This window comes from Pelodiscus sinensis, chromosome 1, assembly GCF_049634645.1.
Source record: "Pelodiscus sinensis isolate JC-2024 chromosome 1, ASM4963464v1, whole genome shotgun sequence".
NCBI lineage: Eukaryota > Metazoa > Chordata > Testudines > Trionychidae > Pelodiscus > Pelodiscus sinensis.
Genome location: NC_134711.1, coordinates 279,888,773 through 279,907,894, shown reverse-complemented (window position 1 = coordinate 279,907,894; position 19,122 = coordinate 279,888,773). Strand labels below are relative to the sequence as shown.

Here is a 19,122-nt window from a genome sequence, read left to right as displayed (position 1 = left end):
TGTTTTTCAAATAGAAATTATATGCATGGAGAAGATTTGTTTTCATTAACAAAATTTTATGAATTTTTTAGGTGATTGCCGTATTTACATGACATACATATGCATAGTACATAACTATGTAATACAGCTCTTCTTATGCAGATAAAGCCAGAGATGCAAACATCCTTCTTATTTCTAGCTTGCTCCATTTTTCAGCATGTGTCATATTTTTGGGGGCATTTCATATTGTGATCCAGGTAAATGTCTATTCTGAGTGATGCATTTCACTCATGAGACTTAACTGTATATAGCCAAAACCAGGATGCATGTGCCACAAAGTGTGAAGTGAGAGGAAATATGATTGAGAATAAGTTCATATTCATTTAGTGTTATAACATTTTTCAAAGCCCCATATTTTTCCCTATTCCACTCACCACAAGGAGAGATATGTGCCATAGAAAGGAAATCTCAGCAAGTGATAGGAAAATGTACACATTCTCATTCCATTATCTAGGTACCCTGTAAAAGACATGCAGGCTGTAGCTGGTTAACCTTTTGTATGAAGGGCCCCTGTGCCAAAGAGCCACTGCTGTCTGGAGCCACTGGAGGAGGTTTTTCTGAGGGCAGAGCCAATGGTGAGTCACAAGGCCGAAAGCACATGGCTTATGGATCCACTAGATTTGGGACCAGGTCTTGCCAGTTTCTGTTTGGGAGCATATTTTGTTAGTGGCTGGGTTTTTAAAAATGGACATAGAGTTAAGATGAAGGGACTAGCCTTCTGATAAGTAAGGGAATGTTTAGACTACAGGTTTTTTTTGGAAAAATGGCCGTTTTTCAAAAAAAGTCACCTACATCCACACTGCAATTGCATTCTTAGAAAGAAAATTGAAAGAATGCAGGGGGGGTTCCGACATTGGTAAACCTCATTCTACAAGGAAGAATGCCTTTTCTGAAAGAGCACTTTTGGAAAAAGGTGTGTGTGGATGCGGAAGAGGAAGTTATTTCGAAAAAAGAGGCCTCCAGGAAAAAGCACAGGTGCCCTGGTGGATATTCGGTCCACAGTAATCATAGCTCTATAGTTCCTGTCTCCTGGCACCTGTTAAAGCTGCAGGTACCCTGGAAAAGCCTTGTGCGGGAAGCAACAGCACTCTGGCTAAATTGGTTCCGGGTGGCCTTTTATAAGAGAGAGAGTCCAATGAGTGTGGATGCTTTCTTTTGAAAAATCAGATCACTTTTTCAGTCTGCTTTTAAAGTGGAAGCTCTCTTTTGAAAGAAGACTTTTTGGAATAGAGCTTTTGAAAAAGCTTCTTTTGAAAGAAGCTTGCAGCCTAGATGTACCCCCAGATAGAAAGTTACCAGAAGTCCTTGGATAGAAGAAAGAAAGAAAGAAAGAAAGAAAGAAAGAAAGAAAGAAAGAAAGAAAGAAAGAAAGAAAGAAAGAAAGAAAGAAAGAAAGAAAGAAAGAAAGAAAGAAAGAAAGAAAGAAAGAAAGAAAGAAAGAAAGAAAAGCAACCAGCTTTTTCAACAAAAGGACAACTGAGTCTTTGGTCTATTATTTTATACAACTTAATAGCCTGAATTCAAAAAAAGACAGAGCAGCTCTGTTAACTCCTTATGCTGGTTTTCTGGTCAACAACACCATCTTTCCTTCTCAGGAGAGTAATGAGATCCTTTTACCTAGACTCAGCTCCATCTAATTGCTTGGGCTCAAAGAGACACCCTAAGCTGGATCTAACTCCAACACTCCATTCATCCTATCTTTCCAAAATAAAACCAATTACAGTCTGACTCAGAGTCACCTGAGCACTATTTTCTTTATTCTTACTGATCCTAAGAGAGAGATACACAGGCAAATGCAATATATACATCACAAGTTTTTCTAGTACTTCATTTATTGATCTCCCACATCCTTTTATCTCTACATGCCAAGTAATCCAAAACTCTGATATTGGGATGCAGTACTACATTATACCTATCAGATTATTTTACCTTATTCTTTAAGAATTGCAGTAACTTCCTATCAGGCATTTGCTACATGTTGATTTTTAAAGTTATACTGGTTGTTTTTAAAGATACTGAAATATGACAGGCCAGTAAGTCCCAAAGCTGTTTGAGTCACAACTTTGTGTACCTAAATCCTGCAGAGCCTACATGTGTTGTATTCTGTAGCAGATCTGTACATGGGAAGCTTGAAAGATTGAGCCCTTGGGCTTGTTTGCAAAAATGCTATAGTGAGTTTATGTGAACAGATAAAAGTTCCTCTCTAGAAAGTGCTTATTTAAATTATACAGAAATTTGTCCTGCAGTTCTGAAACTGGAGTTGACAGATTGAAAGTGGTCCTTAGAGATTCACATCGAGTTTGAAGAAAAATATCTCACTGCATATTCAAAAGCCATGAACAATGCAGAGTCAAGTAACCAGAAACAAATGAAGAACAGAAAGTTTGACGAAAGATATATTGATTTGGTTTCATGGAATTTAGTGATGGATGACTACAAAGCAGTGTATGCTTCCAAATCCTATCAAATGAATCAGTGAAACTTGCAAAGTTGAAACGATTCCTCACAACAAGGAATATACAGATAAGTCCAGTAACTATGAAAGAAAGAAGAATTCAATCTACAGAAGACTCAAATACAGACATAACATCAGTTCCAGAAAAGGCTCTGAAAGCATCTTGCTTAACATTGCTTCGGATTGCAAAAAAGTAAAAAATGCCATACCATTGAGGAAGAACTGATTCTTCCAGCGGCTGCAGAAATATTCAGAGTGAAGGTAATTGAATATGCAGCAAAAAAATTTAAGACCATGCCACTTTCTAATGGTACTGTTAGTAGGAAAACTGAAGAGCTTTCAAATTATATAAAATGCTAGCTAGCTGATGTTGGTAATGCAAAACAATTATTTGTTTTTGTTTGTCTGGGGGAAATTTTGGAAAATTTTCTTTTTCGTCAGGAGTTACGAAAATGGACAACAGGTCATAATATATTCAAATTATTTATAATTTCATGGAATTTGATTAGCTGAATTGTGAGCAATGTGTTGCTGCTTTCAACTTTGGTAGAGAACATCAGTGTTCACATTAAATATATCAGCATAGGAGAATATAATTATATTCAAGAACTGTTCTCAGCTTTTCTATGCCAACTTGTTGTCTGAGTGGAAAAACAGAAAAGGCACTGCTCAGCTCTCTTATGACTGCATACTGAAGTTTCAGGAACATACACCTTGCCAGTTTTTGCCAGTTGTTACTGTAGAGTACCCAGTTTTAGTTACAGAAACAATCAAAGTGTTGCTATCTTTCCTAACAACATATATACATGAAGCATCATTATCTGCCACGACAGCTGTGAAGACAAACTTCTGCTCCTGACTAGAAGTGGGGAATGATTGATAAATTTGCTTGTCAACCGTCACTCCAAAGGATAGATGGAGTCTACTGTAAGAAACAGGCACGCCCATCTCACTGATATCTGTAAGTACTCTTGCAATCTTTTTCCGAAAGCATTTACTAATGAAATATACATAGACTTTTATCCATCTATTTCTTAGTTATGGGTTTGTGATCCACATTGTATTTGAAAAAGAATCAATCAACAAAAAACTTTGAGAACCTCTGATCTAGTACAAATTATAACTAGACTACAATTTTAAGAACAGATGGGAAATTTAGGGAGGCAGAATGTAATTATCCAAATTGGAATTTCATCAGCACACCAGGGCTAGCATCACTATTCCGATGAAAAAAGCAATGGAATCTCTAATGACTACACGTGGTGAAAATATTGGTTTTAGTCAGCGTCTGTCATCAGCATGCTCTCCAATATCTTCCTAGGGCATTGGTTCAATGCTGAATTAGAGGGAAGAGTGCCACCTATTGAATCCCCAACAGAGCTGGGAGAATACAGAAAAAATGTATTCAGTATCATTCCTTCAAAGATAGCCATTAGAATTCACAACCCTTTTCATTCATTTCCCTTAAATATTCATGCAAGCACTGTTTGCCAGACTCTCCACAAAAAAACTAAAGTCTCATAAATATTCTGCAAAAAATACATTTGCACACAAGTTCATACCCAATTTGTAATTTGCCTCTTTCAGTTTATAAGAATTTCGACCATCCAAACAAGGATCAGGAACAATAATCATACACTCCATATAGTGAGAGATATGGGCAAATAGGCTGTATTATGTTGACATAAATTGATTAAACCAAATTCTTAAAAAACGAAGTGTGATTGTGGATAATTTATAAGTAGAAAAAAAGGGCTAGGAGCATCTAGTAAACAGTTTATTATAATCATTCACACACTTAACAAAGGGAATAGCTTTTTTTAAAATACTTGTTTTATAGTCATCCTTCTAGATTGCTGAGTTTTAGTACAATGTTTCAAAACAGTTCATAGGTATAGATTGGATTAGTATCCATCATTAAGAAGACATCGATATCCTCCACATACCTCAAATTTGAGGTTCTTCCACTATCTCCAGCTATTTCCTTTCCTAGACTAGAGAATGGTCAACAAAAGTTGGAGCACTACTGGGTCAAACAGGGAACCAAGTTCCAAAGCTAAGGATGTGGAAATTCTCTTCCTCCACCACCTTTTTATTCTAACCCAAGAGTTATTAGCATGGATGCCTTATCTGGCCATGACTAATGCAGTAGTACATGGGAACAAAGATGGACTTGGGTGCAGCTTACAGCCGTCGAGGGCTTGATTCTTCAGTCACTGAAGCCTACAGAAACACTTCTGTTGACTTTAATAGATGAAGGATCAAGTTCATGTGGCTTTAAAAGTTAGCGGTAATTGTAAGTAACATTTAGAAATGTAGTAATGCCAGTGCTTTTTGTGCAAGAAACACCACTTACCAAGTGGGCAGCTGGGTTCTACACCAGATGAAGTTTGAGTGGTTTTAAGAAGCGGCCCCATGTAGAGCCTATTACAGTAATCCAATCTTGATGAATGAAATCCATGCTCTCCTGGAGCTTTCCATTAATTTCCTGCCCTGAAAATATTTAAATACAATGAAAAAATTAGAGTATTAAACAAATTTCCTTTTTGGCTTTCAAAAGGCACTGAAATAGGAAAGTCATGAGTGCATGGCAGGGCCCTTATGTTTTAAATAAGTGGTATCGTGTCTAAGCATAAGTAGCACAACACCAATTAGATTTAACAAAGTTCTTCCTTAATACCCAACATTCTGAGTGCTTTGCTTTCATCAAGGGCAGGCTACTTTCTTCCTTATAATCAGCACTGATGGATGGCATGCTGCTTTGTACCATCTACACTACTTCAGTGCTTTACACATGAAAGGCCAACAACACAGTTCTTACTTTCTGGAAATTCATCTGAAGTAACTGGGCAATTACATGGAATATTCTCCATATAGCAAAATAAATCCTGTTACCAGCTCTATGCTCAGAAATTACCAAGCTGTATTTTAATGAACTCCCCATACATTATACCATACTGTTTTTTATTATTATTATTTCAGAGAAATAGATGTGGAATAATAATGCACCATGGAGCTAGTATGTCGATTTTACTATTCTTCAAGACTGCGGTCTGCTTATCCCACCACATCCCAAAGACGAGTAATCAGGGATGAACTGAAAACTTTAAAAAAGCATAAGAAATCTCAACTAGTGTTTACCCTTTGGAGAAAGGGGAACCCAGAGAAAGTCAAACTGTTTTTCTGATAATGTATTCTCTAGTGTTTTCACTGATAATGGTTGGTATTTCAGTATGCTCATGGGGTCAAGTTTTGCCCTCATTCAACTCCACTGAAATCAATATGCTGTAATGCAAGATTTGTGATAGAGTTATTTATTTGACTTTTATCGGGGTGTTTTAAATAATCCCAATGAATCCCATTTTAAATCTCAGTTAGGGAGTAAAGGATGAGGCAGATGAACTAAAAAGAAACAAACATACTATTGAATTATGTGGAATCCCAGTAAGTCAAGCGGAGTGCCTAGAATTTGATAAATACACACACACACACACACACACACACACACACACACATATACCCCTTGATTATTCAGTAAAAATTCTCCTGCATGACCTGACCCACAAACTGTAAAGGCTCTTCTGAATTAATGAGATTGTTAATATGTTTTATGCTTTTAATTTAATACATAGACAAATTTTAAGATGAATATAATTATATAATATCCAGACAGGGCACAAAAGTACATTCGTCAATTTAAATACCAGACAGAAAGTTAAGAGATGAGCTCTTATTCTGCTATTTACAATGCATGTGTGGACCTTTGTGCCCCTATGGAGTACTACTTAAGTCACTAGGTCTAAGCGTTGGTTCAGGGGTCTGCTCACATTGTAAGTTGCAGGCTCAGGACCATGATCCTTGACTTGAAGAGCTTATAGTTAGATTTTAGTTGTGATGCAGAGAGTAAAAATAGCAAACAGCTGAGTCTTGGAATATGCATATCTTGATGCTTCCCTGACATTTATAATAAAATATACATATATTTTAATATATTAACTCTTTTTTCTAGGTGACAAGGAAGAAGTAGGGTTAAGGAAAGATTTATTTAGACACCTGTCTGTAACTTGACTTCCTTAAACTTCTAAAATGTCATTGGCATTGCTCCTATTGATAGTGTTTTATAAACAAATAGACTGGAATTATTTCACTAAGTGAACACAATATTTGAAAAATAGCCTAGAACAACACTGTATTAAAGGAACACTGCATGATCAGAACTGAGGCAGGTGAATACTGCAAAGAATTTTCCTCTAATAACATTACAGCTTTTAAAATATGGGGTGTTTTATTTTGTTTGGTTTTGTTTGTTTTGGCTATGCTCTAGGTTCTTTTGTGTTTGCCCTACAAATTTGTTTATCATGATTTTTAGTAGGAAAAATGTTCACCAAAAAAGCCAACAGTATGCAAATACTACAAAAATGTATCATTTGTATTGTATATATTGGCTACATCTAAGCTGCCCTTCTTGCGCAAGAAAATATGCAAATAAGGCAAAGCAGTGAATGTCGCCACGTCTCATTTGCATTCTGTATGAACTGCCATTTTTTTGCAAGGAGCTTTTGCGCAAAAAGGAGCCATCTACATGGCTCCTTTTTGCACAACCTACCCTTCCCCGCCCCCCCCCCCGATCAAGAGCTCTTCTTCCTGAAAAAAAGGGGCAGAATGGCTCTTGCGCAAGAGCAGTTTTTTGTGGGAAAAAGGGCTGCCAAGCATAGGGGGATGGGGTAGTTGGGGGGGCAAGGGTTCACCTATCAAGAAAGAGGAAGAGCATATTTGGATACAGACTGACTAATCTATTGGTAAGGGCTTAAAACTAGGTTAAATGAGGCCAGAAAACAAAAGCTTATAGGTAAGTTAAAACACAGAGATCTGTGAGAAAGGTGGGAATCTGGGGGGGGGGGGGGGGGGCGATCATAGGTTGTTATAGCAGGAATAGAGGAAAGAAAGGAGAAAAGACCAGGGAAGGAGGATTATATCATTATCTTAGATGTCTGTTTACTAATGCAAGAAATATGTGGAATAAGCAGGAAAAACTCTAAATACTAGTAAATAAAAACAACTGTGACATTTGGAATGACGGAGATTGGGTAGGATACCGCATGTGACTGGGATATTAGTATAGAATAGGAGTGGGGAACCACCAGATTGTGGAGGAACATGATTCATCAGGGTTAGCCCATCAAATATTTTGTTCACCTGAGCATCTGCAAGCACAGAGCCCTGCAGCTCCAAATGGCCACAGTTTGTTGTTCCCAGTTTCAGGAAACAGTGACCTAGCTGTCGGTGGTTCCCACAGCTCCCATTGGCTGGGAATGGTGAGTCACAGCCACTGGGAGCTACAATTGGACATGCTTGTGGGCACTCAGATAAACAAACTAGTGGCCTGCCACTGGCTGGCCCTGATGAACTGTATGTAGCTTCAGCACCAGAGATTCCCCACCCCAGTGTAAATGGACAGGAAGGGGGAAAAGGAGGAGATATTCCTTTGGGGTATGTCTACACTTGCATCCCAGTTCAAACTAGGGATGCAAATGCAGGAATTCGAAATTGCTAATGAAGCGGGGATTTAAATATCCCATGCTTCATGAGCATGATCTCACAGGCGTGCTAGTTCGAATCACAGCTGATTCGAACCAGGAAGTGCACTCCAGGACACGTTAGTTTGAACCAAACCCCTCGGTTTGAACTAACATTACTCCTCATTTTGGGGGGTTTAGTTTGAACTAACGCATCCCGTCACACACTTCCTGGTTCGAATCAGCTGTGATTTGAACTAGCGCGCCAGCGAGATCATGCTCATGATATTTAAATCCCTGCTTCATTAGCAATTTCGAATGCCTGCATTTGCATCGCTAGTTTGAACTAGGGTGCAAGTGTAGACATATCCTTATATATTAAGGGAGGGAAAGAGAGGAAGTGTTGTCTTATATACTAAATATGGACACACTTGGACTTATGTTGAGATAAGTAGGAGACAAACTTGCTGAAAGTCTCTGGGTAAGGATAAAAGATTTAAACAAGAAGGGTGATGTCATGACAGGGGTCTACTACAGACTACATAATCAGAAAGAGGAGGGGAATGAAGCATTTTATAAAACAAAAAAAAAAAATATCCAAAGCACAAGACTTGGTGCTGATGGGAGAGTTCAACTACTCAGACATCTGTTAAGAAAATAACTCAGCAAGGCACAGTTTATCCAACAAGTTCTTGGAATGTATTGCAGACAGGGCCAGCCTGAGCCATTTTGGCACCGCCCCTGGGCGCATGGTGCATGAGTGGGCCTGCCCGTGGGGCCCGGGCCCGCCCCCGAGGCACACGGCGCATGCACGGCCCAGCCACGGCTGCTGGCGTACAGCCCAGGGTCCACCCCCAGGGTGCACAGCGCATGCGCTGCCCAGCCTGCCTGGCTATTGCTGCTGGCATGCATGCCGGACTGTGCAGGATACCGCGGCCATGGGGGGAAGGGCGCTGCTGGCCGGCGCCGTGGGGCCGGCGCTGTGGTAGCCGGGCGCATGGTGCCTAATGGCAGCTATAAGGGACACTGTGCGCCCCTTACAGCTGCCATCAGGCACCCCCCATCGGTTGGCACTCTGGGCAGCTGCCTGGCTCACCTACCCCTCAGTCAAGCCCTGACTGCAGATATATATATATGAATGTATTATTCCAGAAGGTTGAAAAAGATGTTAGAGATTTGATTTTGATAGATAAGGAAGAACTAATTTAGACTTTGAAAGTGGATGATATATTAGGTGAAAATGGTCATGATTCTAAGGAAAGGTAGGAGGGAAAACATTAGCACAAAGATAATAGATGTCAAGAAAGCAGATTTTAGAAATCTCAGAGAGTTGGTAGGTAAGATCTCATGGAAAGCATGTCTAAGGGAAAAAACAGTTCAAGAGACTTGGCAGTTTTTCAGAGGCATTATTAAGAGCAAAAGAGCAAAGTATTCCACAGCACAGGAAGGACGGCAAGAGATCACCCAAGCTTACCTGGATATTTTCAATGACTTGAAATTCAAAATAGAATCCAACTAAAAGCGAAAACTAAGACAAATTGCAGTTGGTTAATATAAACAAACATATAGAGACAAAATTACAAACACCAAGGGACAAAATAACATGAAATTAGCTAGAGACATAACGAGTAACAAGAAAACAGTCTACAAATACATTAGAAGCAAGAGGAAGACCAAAGACTGGGTAGGCCCGTTACTCAATGAGAGAAGAAAGATAACAGAAAAAGTATGTCAGAAATGTTAAATGGCTTTTTTGTTTCTTTTCACCGGAAAGGTTAGTTGTGATTGGAGGTCTCACAAAGTGAATGCCAGTGAAAATGAGGTAGGGTTCTGAGGTTATTATAGAGAAAGAGAAAGTTTAAAATTACTTAGAAAAGTTAGATGTCTTTATGTCATCAGGGCATGATGACATATATCTTAGAAAACTCAGGAAGCTCAGGAGATAGCTGAGTCATTCGCAATTATTTTTCAAAAAGTCATGGAAGATGGGAGAGAGTCCAAAGAACTGGAAAAGGGCACATATAGTTCGAATCTATGAAAAGGGAAATAAGAATGACCTGGGGAATTACGTACCCTGTCAGACAAAATACCAGACTTAATGGACCATTGGCTGAGCCAGGATGGTTGTTCCCTCCTAACCATTCTGAAAATATAGTAGTTGTTCTCTCATTAGATTCCTACCACTTACCCTACTTTCGCGTTTCTCAAACTGTGGGTCCCGACCCCTCGGGGGCTCTCAAGCAACTTAGAGATGGGTCGCAGTATCACAAAGTTTGAGAACCCCAGCCCTACTTTATTTTGGCCTCCAAGAACATCCCACCGCCCTTTTAAAAGTTGAATGAGCAAATTCAGTGATCTCTGACAACAACTACTAGATGTTAAACAGAAATTCTAAATAAGCAAGAAACTCCTTTAATATACGGGATTGTTTTTTCTTAAATGCTTTTATTGCATAAAGTGAGTTGGAGTGAGTGAACTAATGATTTTAATGAGTGCAGTATAATATAAAGACATTAACATGATATTTTAAATTTTTTCAGTGCGCTATGTTTAAGACAACTCTTAGGAAGAACCATAGAGCAGAATAGCAGCTGCCCTCATTTAGTAGCCACATTTTTACCATGCAAGACACAGGGGAAAGTAATTAAATCTAACACAAACCACCCTTGGTTTGAAGCTGTCCTCATTTTAAAACCACAGGGGCAAATAATCCTATGTACTGTTCATCTTCAATTATTCAAATTATTCATTGTTCCCCCATGATGAAGAAGTGCTTGTACTGTCTTAGAAATAGCGGCTTGTAAGAAAAAATGTAGAATGAATATATCTAATCTATAGCTATAGCTATATTAAAGCAATAGAAAGACAAATCAGAGAAGCTGTGGTGCTTAGCATTGCTTCATTGTGCAGCAAATATATGTAGTACATTACATTATAATATATTCAAATTTGAAAATGACAACATGGGTAAAATTGATGTTTTGGTCAAAGTATTTGTGTATCATTGCTGTTATCAGAGCTGTGATATATTGGGATACTAACCATTCTTACTTATTTCATCCTACACTTGGGAAAGTTCTCTTTAGCTCTGTTTGTTTAGTGACAATGCATCAGAGTATCATGCACATGGTGAAACCACACAATGTCACCCAGTGGAGATAAGAAAGACACAACACTAGACAGAACTACATCCTTCTCTCAGAATCCTGTTCTTGCCTCTTTAGGATAAAGCAGAACTATTGGCTTGTGTCTACCACCCTCTTTCAACATTAGAAAGCATCTTTCAGATATCTCTTTACTTGGCTTTGGCTGTAACTTGTTCTTCTGACCCAGATATTATGTACAATTTTTCTATAGTGATCGCCCAATGAGCTTTCAAGAAACATTGTCTCTCATGACTGCATGCTTGCTTCCCTGGAACTTAGCTTTGCCTGATTTTTAAACCAACTGCTAAAATAAATCACAACCTTTAATTATTCTTTTTTAATGAACAAACAACATTTAGCTGAGATTATGTGTTAGTGCCAGAGAGAGAGAGAAAACAGATGGTTTATCTCAAATTCTGGGAACATTTTTATTTGTCCAGAATATGAGTACTTGCTCAAAGTAGACAATTACCCATGTTATTTCAAATTATTATAACAATGGAACATCATAAACAGTGATCTTGTACAATATGGTCCACCTAAGCAGAGAGCTTTGAGAATTGACTTTATTGTACAGGAAGGCATTCAGAAAGAGTAAATCCACATGCAAATAGTTTGCCCATGAATTCTTTCAGAAGGATGGCTAGGAGAGATTACTTAGGTACTAGAATCTTGGACTACAAATTATCATACATCCTGGGAAGGATTTGGCTTACTAGGTGACCTAATTCTGAAACATCTTGTTTAAAACAAATTATTATATCGAAGACAATAAAGACCCTTCTAGACATTTTTGATCAAATAACAACAAGAAAATAAATCCAAAAGATGCATTACTCCAGACCTGCAAGAACGCATCCAAAGTTAACTACGTGACTTTGTTCATATACATAGAAATTTAAAAGGAAAGCGGAAAGTAGTAACACATATATGACGCATTAATCTATAATTGAAACACCCAATGGTAATTTTTTTCAAGTGCACTAGACAAAAGAAAAATTTAAAAAAAAAAACAGGATACAAAACTATATCAGGACTATAGAAAATAATAAAAGTCAAAATGCATATATCCAAGTTACTGGATGAATAAATAGTAAAAATAGAGATTAAATGTCTCAAATAGATCAGAGGAGCAATTTTTCTTTTTCTTTTAAAAATAAAATAAAATAAATGTTTTCAACAATAAGATCATCATATTATGCAATGTCAGTACTTACAGGGCTCGTCTACACTGGCCCCTTTTCCGGAAGGGGCATGTAAATTTCATGAGTCGTAGTAGGGAAATGCGCGGGGGATTTAAATATCCCCCGCGGCATTTAAATAAAAATGTCCGCCGCTTTTTTCCGGCTTTTAAAAAAGCCGGAAAAGAGCATCTACACTGGCCCCGATCCTCCGGAAAAGGGCGCTTTTTCCAGAGGATCGGGGCCAATGTAGATGCTCTTTTCCGGCTTTTTTAAAAGCCGGAAAAAAGCGGCGGACATTTTTATTTAAATGCCGCGGGGGATATTTAAATCCCCCGCGCATTTCCCTACTACGACTCATGAAATTTACATGCCCCTTCCGGAAAAGGGGCCAGTGTAGACGTAGCCACAGTGTCTACTACTACTGACCTCATGAAATAATTTATATGAAACAATGAAACAAAAATACAATTCTCAAACAAAATACTATTTTTTCCAAAACATTTTTTTTAAAACAATTCTTTCTTGCAGGAATTTTCAACAAAATTAACATGATTCCATGAAAATACTATTTTTTCAAAACAAATTTTATGACAAAAACCATTTTTTAAAAAAGCCTACCAATTAGATCTAAACAGAATGATCACTGAATGTTCATTACTAAGTATGCAATGATTTGTGGGAGGATTTTCCATTGCCTTGCATTTTTATTCAACTGTTATCTTCCCACCTTATCTGACTTGATACATCACTTATATGCAAATTAAGCTAAAGATGATTGTACAATGCTATCATTTCATTTAATGTCTATTTACACAAGTGTAAATGACTACCAAAGCAGCAAGGCAGTGGAGAGTTGTTCTCATTGTACAGAGCACAAATATGCCCAGAACATTTCTGATCTTCTGCTAACCTATTCAGAAAACAGCGCAATCCATCTACCCCTTCCATGGTCTCCATAGACAGGAATTAATATTAATGGCTCAAGAAATTTCAGATCATATGTTCAGTTAATTTTGTTAACTTATCATATTATTGATTCATTTGTTATGCTAATTTCTAGTACTTTTGCAATATCTTTGTCCTTTCAAACTACTTCTCGTGAAAATGTTTGGTTACTGTTTCTTCTGTCACAGAGCTGTAGCATGGTCACTAAGGCTGTGTCTAGACTGCAGGGTTTTTTCGAAAAAACTTTACCTGAGTCTAGACTACAGCCGTGTTCTTTCAAAATTAAATTGGAAGAAGGCAGCTTTTCTTTCGACGGCGGTACTCCTCATTTCATGAGGAAGAATGCCTTTTTTCGAAAGTGCTCTTTTGAAAAAAGGCGTTCTTGAATGCAAACAGAGCTTTTTCGAAAGAGAGCATCCAGACTGCTTGGGTGCTCTCTTTCGAAAAAGCGGCTCACTTTTTCGAAAGAAGAGGTTGCAGTCTAGATGCCCTTTTTCGAAAGAAGCTTTTTTGAAAGTATCTTTCGAAAAAGCCTCTTTTGAAAGAGGCTTGCAGTCTAGACATAGCCTAAGACTATTACAAAATTTTGCCTTGCTGTAGTACCCAACAAATTCTGTGCAATAGAGAGTTTAGCCTCATGTGCAGTGACAACCAGGACAAAGTAACACTGACAATGCTTTAGTGGTGAATTTCTAAAATTGGGCAGCAATTACTAAGTCCAATCTTTGTGATATGTTCCATGTTTTCTGCAGGCTTCTGAATCTCATTCTTACAAATTGAAAGATCTTTTTAATGAAAGAGTTACTTGGATTTGATTTCCTTCTTTTAATGAGACTCATTACACCCAAATTGGGTATTGCCATATGGCATCAGCAAATGTCAACAGTGGGGAATCCACTGTTACTTGAAAGATGTTTATCTATCAGTACATCAATTAACCTTAATTAAATCAATATCAGATCTTTGGAACCATAGCTTTGCCAGTCAAGTATCCCCAGCTGGCTGGCCACGTCTTTATCAATTGACCGATTACTGGCATCCCAGTGATACATGATGAACCATGAGCAAGGATACAGTCAGGGGTGCTCTAACATCTGTCAGGGATGATCTAGATGGTGCTTGGTCATGCTGTGAGCACAGGGAACAGGACTTGATGAGCTCTCAAAAGCACTTTCAGTTCTAGTACTCTGTGGTTCTATGAATTTGTACAGTGACCGAGTGTGTCTAGACTACATCCCTCTTTCGACAGAGGGATGTACATTAGGCACTTTAAAATTGCAAATGAAGATGGGCTTTGAATTTCCTGCACTTCATTTGCATAATTGCATCATGGCGCTCTTTCAAAAAAGTGCTATTTAGAAAGTAAAACTGCAGTCTAGACGCGGTTCTTTCAAAATGGGAAAGCTTTTTCGAAAGATCCTGTAAACCTCCCAGCTGGCCTTGAGAGCACAATTTTTTGCTCAACAATTTTGCCATCTGGCAAACCTAGTACCGGCACTCTTTTTTTTTTTTTTGTAAAGTACTCTTGAAGTTGTACAAATGCCAAAAAAGCATTAGAACAGTAGGAATCATTATTTTCATTTGCTTTTGGACTCAACTTAAAAATGGCCAATTTCCTTTTAATGTCATCCAGTATTGGACCTTAAAATACAAGGCTCATGTCTTTGACTGAATTGTGAACTTTTAGAATTACAGAAATAATGGAAATACTAACATATCTTCCACTGCAGAATGCTTAGCAAATATTACTCTACTGATATATAAAATACCAAGGTGTAACATGATCTATGCAAAAGCTTCAGAGGGGTAGCTGAGTTAATCTTTAACTGGAAAAATGGGAAAAACAAAAATAATCTAGTAGCACCTTACTGACTAACAAAACATATAGAGGGTATCAATTTAGTATTGAGGAGAATAGCAGGCATAATCAGTCGTTCCTGCTTTTTTTCTAGTTTTCAGGTTGTAGAAATGCTGTAGGAAGATCAACTATATGTATATGTCAGAAAGTTCTTTACAGCAATAAGCTGGCATAGAACAAGAGATCTGTATTTCTTTTTAAAGTTTTCTAACTAAACTTAGCATTCATGAAAACTGAAGAACTGAGAGACACATTCTTTTAGCTATAGCCTATATAGTGGGTACATTTCTTTGTTCTCTTGATCATGTCTTATGAATGTGGTATACCTAGACTTTAAAAAGACATTTGATACAGTCTCACATGACCTTCTTATCAATAAACTAGGCAAATACAACTTAGATGGAACTATTATAAACTGGCTGGATAACCATTCTCTGAGAGTAGTTATGAATGGTTCACAGTCATGTTGGAAAAGCATAACAAGTGGGGCTCAGCAGAGGTCTATTTTGGAACTAGTTCTGTTCAATATCTTCATTCATGATTTAGATGATGGCATAGAGAGTACGCTTATAAAGTTTTCAGGTGATAACAAGCTGTGAGGGTTTGCAAGTGCTTTGGAGGATAGAGTCATAATCAAAATGATATGGACAAACTGGAGAAATGGTCTGAGGTAAATAAGATGAAGTTTAATAAGGACAAATGCAAAGAACTCCACTTAGGAAGGAACAATCCATTTCAGACATATGGAAATGGCAAGTGACTGTCTAGGAAGGAGTACTGCAGAAAAGGATCTAGGTGTCATAATGGACCACAAACTAAATATGAGTCAACAGTGTGACACTGTTGCAAAAAAAGCAAATATGATTCTGGGATGCATTAACAGGAGTTTTGTGAGCAAGACACGAGAAGTCATTCTTCCGCTCTACTCTGTGCTGATTAGACTTTAATTGGACTATTGTATTCAGTTCTGGGCACCACAAAATGATTAAAGGCCTAGAAAACATGAGCTATGAGGCAAGGTTGAAGAAACTGGGCTTGTTTAGTTTGGAAAAGAGAAGACTGAGAGGGGACATAATAGCAGTTCTCAGGTATCTAAAAGGGTGTCACGGGGGTGGAGGGGAATTGTTCTCCTTGGCCTTTGCTATAGGACAAAAAGCAGTGGGCTTAAACTGCAGTAAGGGAGGCTAAACACTGGAATAAATTGCCTAGGGAAGTTGTAGAATCTCCATCACTGGAAATATTTAAGAGCGGGTTAGACAGACATCTATCAGGGATGATATAGGTTGTGCTTGGTCCTGCGCTAAGGGCAGGGGACTGAACTTGATGATCTCTCAAGGTCCCTTCCAGTTCTAGTAATCTATGATTCTATGTGCCATATACCTGACTTGTAGGGATCATCTCTAGGAAGAGACCAGATGTCTCAGTCTTCTGAGTTCACCAGGGAGATTATTAACTCATTTCATGTTATCAGATCATTAATTTATTTTATAAAATTCCACACATTAGAAGGGTCAATCTCATCTACCACTTCAGTCTCTGAAAGATCTTCTCAAAATGCTAAAAGCCAATCATAATAAAATATGAAGAAAACAGTTTCAAAAATATCAAATTAAAAATCAGAAAATAAGAGAATACCACAGAACACTAAGATAGTCAATTACATTTAGTCATTGCTAACCTAGACCAGATTTGAACTCAAGTCATAAATGTCTCTATATTTTAATTCCAACAGATACCAAGTTGCCATTTATCCTGGTAAGTATAGAAGTTGAAATCCCCCTAGCCCATTATTGGTCTCAAACTATGTAAAATATCCTGAGTTGACTTGAAATAGCTAAAAGGAAGAAAGCCATCCTAGCTTTTTTTCTGTCTGAAGGACGGTGAGCATGTCTCATGAGACAAGCAGATAATTTATAGTTAAACATTTTCCTTGATCTGTAGATGACTTTTTTTTTCTATTTCAAATTAATTTGACTGAGCGTGAACAAAGGGGGAAGCCAAAAGGGGACATTTTTTTTCTCTAGGCAGCCAGCCTGGAAACACAGTGGTAGAGACTTAATTTTTTTTATTCTTGAGTGAGCTACTACTGACTCAAAATTAAGGGTGAGCTATATGGAGTTTGCAACGTTTAAGTAGTTCAAGCAAGAGGTAGAGGGCATCCTCACCTCTCACAGTGTGAACCAACATGTAGGAGATGTACAAATGCATTGAACCTTTTACTCTTCCTCTATTTATATAGAAACAAACACATTTCATTCGTCTTTCATTATCTCCCGAATGTTCATCACATTTATGCCATCTTGTCAGCAATTCATGGCCATATAAGGCATCTTGGTATGGATATAAATATAATTACAGAACTAAGCATCACCATTCCCCTCATTTCTGATAAGGATCAGACGTATGCCCGGTATGATCATTACTCTTTGTTGCACATCAGGAGGGTCCCCATTTTAAAATCATCTTCACAAGTGCCTGGAAAGCTTTTCTTCCAGTTTTGGTCGGGTTCCTATGAAACATTGTAATTTGATAGACCCCTTTCCCCACCCAGGGCTTTAGGCTGAACTACTGTTTTTCATAGCTCCAAAATTCAAAGTGTGTGACTGCTGCTCCTTCCTTAATCGATGCCTGAATAAAAATAAAATGACACAAAAGTGGAAGAGTAACTAATTCTAGCTTTGTTTAACTGACAACTAACCATATTTTTGTCCTCAATTTCCTTTGAAGATTTTATGAAAGGTTGAAGATCAGAAGGGCTTCCTCAAAACAGTCTAATCTTTTCTAGGAAACACATATGGTAGGATTACTTGTGAAAAAGTGGTCCTACTCTTGCTTTTTTAACTAGAGTTAATTAATTGCCAGTTAACTCAAGTTAGGTGACACATTGGTAAATACTAATTAAACATACCTCAAATATTTGTTTTAGGGCACAAATACTTGTTGTTTGCCTTAGGGCTCAACCTGGGATAAATAAACATCAGTGACCTGAAACACAAGTTTATAGAGGGTTAAAATGGCATTTTACAGTCATGTGTTAACTGGAGTTAACTGACAATCAGTCAACTTTTGATAAAACAGAAACAAATTCTCCCATCTGGACATGCCCATAGAGATAACTAGACCTGAAGAAGAGCTTTGCAGGGTCTCTCTCACTGACTGAAGGTGGTCCAATAAAGGATATCACCTCTCCCATCTTGTCTCTCTAATACCCATAGTCAGTCTACTCTATAAAGTAATGTTTATCCACCCTGCCAAGGCTCCTTCCCCACTCTGGCACGATAAATTCAGAAGTGGGGCCCCACAAAAGTACCACAAAACCTTATCTTTCTAGGCTTTGGTATAAAACTTCCCCCCAAAATCTTAAAAAACCTAGATTTTGGAGATTAAATCTGCTGCCACCACCATAATAATGATAAGAAAATCAGGGGAGAGATCACTTGGGAAATCTCACCTCTAAAGTAAAAACCGGGACACAAAAGTTAACCCATACCAGGTTAATAAAAGAAAAGAGAAGGAACTTTTATTATCACCACACTATTTTTGTTGCAAGCATAATGACCAGATGGAAAAATCACAAATTAATATACTCATGGGGAAAACTCTACCATGGGCCGAGACTTAATTACAAAAGAGAGAAAAACCCATTTTTAAAAATGCACAGATATCAGGGCCCATTTCCCAAACCACAAAACAATAAATCCTAACGGATTTATCTAAACCTTACCCTACTTACCGATAGTGAAGGGGCTATTCTTGGAGGGAGTCAGTCTGTCTCCCTCAGTAGCTGGAGAGAAAACTCCCTAGAGACAAAGGAGAGAAAAACCCCAACATTCCTTTGTCTCAGTTTGAAATTCCTGCCTACATTCCTATTGGCTGACTCTAACTGGTTTAGGTAAGGGACATAGTTAACCCCTTAATCTCCAGGCTGCTGGCTAATCCTCATTGTCATGACACCCCCAAAATAGGATAATACTCCACT

At 38.0% G+C, this 19,122-nt stretch overlaps 1 long non-coding RNA gene across 1 annotated transcript in view; it reads right to left on the bottom strand.

Annotated features, from left to right (window-relative positions):
* Nucleotides 1–18,909, bottom strand: part of LOC112545169 (uncharacterized) — a 37,441-nt gene extending 18,532 nt beyond the window's left edge. Inside the window, exons 1-3 of the long non-coding RNA XR_003088606.2 lie at nt 18,877–18,909; nt 18,052–18,128; nt 4,851–4,987 (exon numbers count right to left, since the gene is read on the bottom strand). This is a non-coding gene — a long non-coding RNA (uncharacterized LOC112545169). The remainder of the gene's footprint in view (nt 1–4,850; nt 4,988–18,051; nt 18,129–18,876) is intronic.
* Between the last annotated feature and the right edge of the window lie 213 nt (nt 18,910–19,122).